At 41.1% G+C, this 5,841-nt stretch overlaps 1 protein-coding gene across 5 annotated transcripts in view; it reads right to left on the bottom strand.

The window, feature by feature from the left end:
• The window catches only part of ntm (neurotrimin), a 537,242-nt gene that overhangs the window by 95,077 nt on the left and 436,324 nt on the right, over window positions 1-5,841 (bottom strand). The gene's annotated exons all lie outside the window — the stretch shown is intronic.

The following is a 5,841-nucleotide window of genomic DNA, read 5'->3' as shown; positions in this document are numbered from 1 at the left end:
GTGATGATGTTTACTATAATATAGGCTAGGCTATACCAATAGTTATTTCTATTTTGTACATGAAAGTTAGCATTTAGCTAGCTGTTTTTAGCTAGCTTCATGGACTTCACTCTTTTCAAACAATATTTCATCTAGAGTTTTTGTTGAATTTTGTCCACAGTACATGATCTTATCAAGACAGATTTAAATACTTTATTGTAATCTAACAGCTAAAAACTATGTTTTTAACTAAAAAATCATGAAAACTAGCATTTAGCGAGCTTCATGGACTTCGCTTAACTTTTGTCTTTTCAAAAAAAAATTGGTCCTTCTTCCCCGCTCATGTATATGGGGAGAACTGGCATAAACCGGTTATTCACTTCACCGTATACCCCGGTTAGTGCTGTGCATGTAAACACATTGTTGACAGAGTTGAGGGTTTAAAATTGCCTAAGTCACAAAGGCATGTTCATAAATTTGCCTAAGTCATTTATTCCTCTCACGTTGCATTATTTACAGACATTGTTATTAGTATGTCAAAATTCATCTGTTGTCATAACATGTTTGAATGAAATGATTAATAAATATCGTATGTTCAGTATTTGGTTCAGTTTTTTGTGTTTTCTGAAAAACGTGAAAAAATGACTTAGGCGATTATTTTAGGAAGGTGACAATATCACAGAAAATGCTATCTGCGTGAAGTTTTGAAATACTGTAACCAGAATTGAAACCACTTTATCGGCATTTCCGTGACTCACTGTGACTCCGACAGGCATTCAAATATTTATGTCCGAGGCCGACAGAGCTAAAATCTCATTTGTTTCTCATACTAATGACACATGCAGGCTACGTTTTTGTGTGAAAAGCTTGCTTTTATTATGCAACTGTAGGAAGGCATTCGGAAACAGATGAGCGTATCAGTGCACACGGGGCAACAAGCGCACGTTAATAAGCGGTTTAATTTAAAATGTTCAATGTGTTAGCCTTTCCTGCTTGCTTCCTTTCTAAAATCCCGTTTCTGGTGAGCAAATGAATGAACTTGGCTTTCAGTCTGGGGTTTATTTCGGACACCGCAACAAAAAAACGTAAACTTATTCCACTAATTCTGTTCTGTCTTTCTCTCTCTCTCTTGTGTCCACTTTCCACACACACGCACTGAGCTCTCTTAAAGGAGCATCATTTTACAACAAATGCCTTATCGCGCTGATGTGACCGAGCCAAACCCGAACATCATTTCTAAATATCTGTCCAAACCTGGCCCTTTGGGTACCGTCAGCCCCCGTCAGGCTATGTTTGGGTATCCACACTCTAGTGTGTGTGTGTGTGTGTGTGTGTGTGTGTGTGTCGGAGATTTGCTCTCTGTCAATATGCAGAGATGACAGATAAGCTTGTGCTTACATGCTCTAAGGTACTGAAATTTCCATGTTTAACGTTTTTAAAAATAAAAATGGGGTAAAGTTACTTACATTTACGACTGGATGTAAAATTCAGTCACGCGCTCTCAAAATGCGACCGTTTGGTCGCAGTCTGGAGGCCTGGCTAGCCAAACAAACCTCGCTAGCGAGCCTCTTTGCTAGTGGAACAAAATAAGACAAGAACTCCTAGAGACATACCAAAATCACCAATGCTATAACGTTTTATTTGGCCGAAGACATGATGGCATCCACACAGTGGATAAAATAAACTAGACCCTACCCGATCCCATTCTGTCCCTACTTTTCACAGGAAGTTGTCCCACAACTTTCTAGAAGGCGGTGCAGGCAAAGTTTTAAATCCGATATTTTTCATTCACGACCTTTGGAGCAGCTGCACTACAGCTCCATATAGAAGTCTCGCTGTGCACCATATTATTATGAATCTATGAATTGTTACAATGTATTTTCCCGTAACATAATAACATTGATATCCTCATATTCATGATCAATATTGTAACATTTTGTCAACATCGTGCAACCCTAAAACCAAACATGTTACATTTTTGTTTTCCAGTTTACAGCAAGTTGTATTGCTTTGAGGTTATATTAAAACTATACTATACATACTAAAACGACCCCAGGCAGTAGAATGCTTGCTTTTGTACCATCGAGAGTGAAAATAAATTGTTGTCTCTTGTGTGTCTCTTTTCCTACTGGGACAAATGTCAGGACATCAGTTGTCAGTCGGCTATATTCATGAAACATCTCGAAATAACTCAAAAACAAACTGGTCTGAAAACCAATGACGGCCAAATGGAACTTCATGAAGCTCCCTGAACTATTTTCTTTATTTTTGGAGCCCGCTAGATGGCGCTCTCTGTTCAACAAAGGGTTGAAAGCACACTGAATTGTCACTACTTGAGTCTTTTTTTATTTAAAACCAAGCATGCCATCTAGTTTCGTGATGCTTCAATAGGCCGTCACTAGTGAGAACAAGAAGTGTGAATCTCCATAGTTACATAGGTAACTCCAGGGTCAATCAAGCACAATTCCCATTACTCAATGAACTACTGCCATCATATCGCGGGCCTTATCAACGTTTCAGGCCACGACATTAGCATGGCAGGCTTTATCAGAAGAATGACTCTGTACATTGCTGTTGGGAAAATGTGGTCTATGTTCGGCTTGTGGGCCCTGTGCCGCCGGTGGCATTGACTACATCAGCTTCCCTCTAACCCAATAGCTTAGCCTTTAGAGGGCAAAGCCTATATGAAATAGAACGATAGTTACGTAGGTAACTCCAGATTCTATGAGTGTAGGCGTGGCCCTCTAAGGTCCGGGCCACCTGCTCCTAGAACATTAGTTAATGTTTTGGGAGACAAACAACGGGTCCGCTGTGTACATACACAGTAAATGCCGACGTAGTTGAAGCCCGTGCTGAACGCAAGGGCGGGAAAGAAAATCTTCATGACTGTGCATGCGCGAAGGGATAAACCCAATAGCGTAGCCCTTAGAGGGCAAAGCCTATACAAAATAGAATCCCTGGTTCTCATTATTCCATTACAATTATCCTGTCAGTGATCCTAATTGATTCAATATCACGATGCATCACCTCCTCAATATTACTATATATTGCTACACTTTGTTTTTCTTCAACAAAGTCAAGCTTCCAGACACATATGAATGCCTTTTGAGTGTATCTGCTCTTAAAAAAAGACACATCCTGAATGCAGTGACGTCTGAACAAAGCAGACAGTCAAAAGGCAAAAAACTAAATAAAGCAGCAACTGGAAAATTAACAAGTAACATCATTAGTTGGCAATAATCGATTATGGTTTGTCACTGCATCAATGCAGCCATGAATCATCCACACCCACATCCCGATGCAATAATTCATTTAAATGCCCCGACTGTAAGATTAATAAAGATGAATAGCAGTGGTCTGAATCTGAACACAGGACATAGCTCTGCATCATCAGACTCTGGACAGCTGCACACACACACACACATCCAAATCAAGGTGCCTTTTGCAAATGATACCCACTAGCCTCTCATCAACCTATCACGGCACAGAGTTCACGGAGGGTTGTGGGGCTGGGAAAAAATGAAGCATCCAGGTCACTTGTCACGCTGGGGCGTTTTAGAGCTCCAGAGTTCCCCCATGGCCCGGGTCATCTGTCAAGAACACATGCCAAATACCATCCTGCTCAACTGTGGCTGCTCATGGCCATCCAGCTTTGTCCTCAGCTCTGTGCCTTTAACAGTTCTGAAAGACATGGATTTTTTTTGTTATAATATATTATTTATATGAGTCTAAAAAAAAACACTGTTACCTTTTATTTTGAAATGGGACATGAACCCCATGTGGCTTTTTATGTGGAAATTCTTACTTTCTGTCACGTGACATCCTGCTTTTCTCTCATTATCACTGCCACAACCACCAGAGTGCGCCACCACTAGTTTTTTTTGGGGGGGAGGACATCTCATTAAATCGTGAAGAGCATGTTTTGTCAAGTCCCACGAACAAGACACTAACTCATTTCTCTGACAGTGTGAGTCACATCTCGCTCCACATCATCAGACAGAAGCAGAAATAAATAAATAAAAATCAAACCAAACTTTATTCCAGTGTGTGACATCACGTTGCACTCAAAAGACATATTGATCCTCTCTGGTGGTCTGAGCAGCAAATATCTAACAAAGAAGTAGCTGGGTATGAGCCCTGGTTAGACTGCAGCATGGATTCAATCATCATAAATTATTTAAAGGGGCCATTAGAAACACAGAAAGAGAGGAGATGATGCATCTGCAAACAAAACAGAGAAATGTGACAGTGCTTCCGAAACACTGCTTTTAGCAGGTTTTTACTAGGGTTGAATGTTGTCACAATTTCTACGTGTTTACTTCACGGGAATATGTTTAATGCATAAGAACCAAAACAGGAGCAGATTTTGGTAAGAAATCTAACGGAACACCTGGGCCTCAATGTATATATAGTCCATAGTCTCAATAGTCTGTACAGGTGCCCATAACTGAATTGAAGAATTAGCAGTAGCTCTGTCAGTACGGAGTTGGGTTGAGAACCGGAGGGTCGCTGGTTCAAGTCCACATTTGGATCAAAAATATGTTGGTGGACTGGTAGCTGGAGAAGAGCCAGTTCTCTTCCTGGGCACTGCCAAGGTGCTCTTGAGCAAGGCACCCAACCCCCAACTGTTTGGGCAGCCCACCCCCACTCTAACATCTCTCCATTTAGTGCATGTATAAGTAGAAAGCATGTGTGTGTGTAATTCAGGCCACCTGCAAGATTTATACAGTATGTATTATTAATATGATAAAATGTATATATATATACTTTATTTTGTATTTGTTACATTTTTATGTACTGTTTATAGCAGTACAGATACATATTTAAAGTATAGATGTATGAGAGGAAAGCTTGGGCACACTGAGGTCAGTGGAGTTTCTGAATGGAAAGATTTTTAAAAGATTCAGTAATATCCTAGCATCGCATCGGCAGACCTTCCTCCATGGCGCTGCGGAGGAAGTAGTTTTAGTCGTGCGAGAGAAAACTCAGATTGGACAGATAGTCTAGCTGGCAGTCTGGATTTACCCTGCAGAGATCTGAGGACCAGGTAACCATAGTCCTCAGAAATCCACCAGAGGTTAGAATGCCAACACAAAGAAAGAGGAAGGGGACGGACATCCGTAAAAAATGAAACAAACAAGAATATCTTTTGGTACCTCAACAATCCCAGACATGGAACGTCATGGATATAGACTTGTAATGTCCTAATGAAGGTCACCTTAACAATACACTTGTGTGCATGTATTGTTCCTTAACAATTGCTTCTACAAATGGGATTGTACATCACATTTGGCATTGTATTGTCTCTCTTCTTCACTTTTGAAGTACTAAATACTGTACAGTAATCACTGCTTGTTTCTGCTTACTTGAGTCCACATTTCATCTATCTTTCCAACCTCTTTTCACAGCGCTCCCTCGCAAACAAGCATAGTCAACATGTGTGCAACATTTCCGCTGTACACAACGTGTTGGTCCTACATGACTGAGTGTGGTTTGGAAATGGTGTGCTATTGCCCGCCTCAAAGTGCAGGTGGGTTTGCTGTATCACAGGCACCGGAGCCCAGAGTAAATGTAGTGTGGATGGAGATAAATGAAAGGAATGATTCCTGCAATATGGGCAGGCTGGCCATCCTCAATCTCCAATTCTCTCTAGTCTGGCACACAGAAACAGTAAGTGGCAAAGGCTAAGTGGATAGTTGGGTCTAATGGCCTGGTGATCCTATAAATAATAGCTGCACAGTTTCCTCCCCATTGATCACACAGCCTTGGCTGATTGATAGTGGGGGTTGGGGTTTGTTGGATGGGGCTGACCTAGGAGCATGCTTGGCCGCTTTTCCCTCCACATGCTTCCGGTGCATGATC

The sequence above is a fragment of the Etheostoma spectabile genome, chromosome 13, assembly GCF_008692095.1.
Source record: "Etheostoma spectabile isolate EspeVRDwgs_2016 chromosome 13, UIUC_Espe_1.0, whole genome shotgun sequence".
Lineage (NCBI taxonomy): Eukaryota > Metazoa > Chordata > Actinopteri > Perciformes > Percidae > Etheostoma > Etheostoma spectabile.
Note: the sequence above shows the minus strand (reverse complement) of the source record. Positions and strands in the feature narration are given on the sequence as shown.